This window comes from Lissotriton vulgaris, chromosome 3_2 (genome assembly GCF_964263255.1).
Source record: "Lissotriton vulgaris chromosome 3_2, aLisVul1.2, whole genome shotgun sequence".
NCBI lineage: Eukaryota > Metazoa > Chordata > Amphibia > Caudata > Salamandridae > Lissotriton > Lissotriton vulgaris.
In genome coordinates, this window is record NC_141690.1 from 47,565,954 (window position 1) to 47,568,232 (window position 2,279).

A 2,279-nucleotide genomic window follows, 5' to 3' on the forward strand; every position below is an offset into this window, starting at 1 on the left:
TAACATTCCTTCTGAATTGAAGGATTTAAATACTTATGAATCTATTTTGATTCAAAGTGTGCATCCCTTTCAGGCTATTGTACGAATGGAGCCAAAGACAGGAAAATTGCCTTCATCAGATTTACAGAGAGGATTAAAGGGAAGAGTTGTTTATTTGCCTTTAGATTTGAAGAACAACATGAATACAATTGGAGTAGAGAAAGTGGAAGAGGAACCTCTGGTTATCCTAGTTAATGGGGTTCTGACAAAGAGTAAGACAATCTGGCAAGATTTAGTGGATGTTAGGAAAGTCAAAAAGGCAACATTGTATTTGATAAAAAACAATGAGTACTACAAGAATGTATGTGTTGCAGAAGAGGAAGTAAGTGAAGAAGAAGACAGCGAATTGTGTACTGGACAAATTGAGAAAGTAGAAGCCTCTAAAAATGAAGACATATATGAACATTATAGTATTCATCCTTTGCATTCCAAGGAAGTCATGGAGAATGCTATTGAGTTGTTTCAAATGAAACAAGCCAAATGGAGTCCCATTCGTGTTTGGGAGGAAAGTTTGGAAGCTCTGTGTTTTCCACAGTTATTTCCCACAGGTCGAGGAGGACAATATGATGAGCGACCTGATCAAATTCCTGCTTCTGAATACCAGACTTTACAATTGTATGCAGAAGATCCTAGGTTTCGTCAATGCATTCCCTATTTGTTTCATCTACTGTTTGAAAGTGATCTGTCTGGACTGTCTTATGCAGTGAACCACATCCTGAAAAGTGGTGTACAACTGCGAAATATCTCAGCAAAGGATAAAGTCAATGTGCAAGACAGTATTTTGGATTCTCATCTGATTAATCTGATGGCATGTCAGCGTGGTACTAATGAGTATTGGTACCGTCGTCATGGTGACATAAAATGTATGCTGAGGAACTTAGGAACTCCCACATGGTTCCTCACTCTCAGCTGTGCTGAGTATGGCAGGGAAGACTTACTTGAATTTCTACGAGAGGCAAATGGAAACATTGAAAATATTGAATTCAAGACACCCGGAGAACTTTGCTCTTTGGATCCAGTGAATGTATGCAGGTACTCCAATCATAGATTTGAAGCTATGATGTCTTTCATCACGAACAAGAAAAATCCACCTCTTGGAGAGGTGTTGGATTTCTTCTGGAGAAAGGAGTATCAAGCAAGAGGTGCTCCTCATATACATATGCTGCTATGGATCAAAGATGCACCCAAATTTGGGACAGATCCGGATGACTTAGTGATGAATTTCATAGAACAGTATTCTACATGTGCTGTTCCAAAGACAAAGGAAGACAAAAGTCTAAGAGAACAAGTTTTACGGTTTCAAAGCCATCGTTGTGGAAAGTACTGTCGTCGTAAATTCAGAAACAAGAACAAGTACTATACAAAATGTAGTTTTGGATTTCCACGATCAGTGATATCTAAAGGAAGAGTGAACAATTTTATGTCTTCGCTGCGACATAATGTGACAAGGAAATCACCCAAAAATACATACAATTTGAAAAGAAATGAAGAGTCCAAGAACATCAACGACTACAACCCAGTGATTTTGTCCATGTGGAATGCTAACATGGATATACAGTTTGTGGCTGACAACTGTATGGCTGTGGCTCGGTATGTGACGTCTTACATCACAAAAAAAGAAAAGACAGAACTCAAGGATATGTGGGAGGACATTTCCCATGAAAAGAGCCTCAGTAAGAAGTTGTACAGTTTCAGTCTCGCATTGAGAAATCGGAGCTTACGAATGTTCTGACCGGTTATCTTCAGCAAGTCTCTAAGCCAAATCTAGGAGTATCATTTGGGCAAGTCTTGGTCTTGATGCAATGCGTAATCGAGTTCTGAAACCTGTACGGGAAATTTAGTATTTGGCGGAGAAGGAGCCAAGCAGTACAGATATTTTGAAGACCAACATGTTGGATACATATTATCCAAATAGAAGCAGTCACCTGGAGAATGTTTGTCTGTATAAGGTTCTAAAAAATTACATTTTCAAGAGGAACATTACAGAAGATATTGATAAAGGAGTGTATGCTGTAATTGGAAGTGAGGGATGTCTGGTCAAGCAAAGAAAATGTCTATTGGTAAATCATCGAAAATTGGATCGCAAATCTCCAGAAAGAAAAGAGTTTTTCTATTTAGCTCTGTTGCAACTTTTCAAGCCTTGGCTTGCAGAAGAGGAACTGCTTGGAGATTTCCTCTGTTACGAAGACTGTTTCAATGCAGCCAAGGAGTCCATAGAATGTCCTGTTTTTCCAAAATAT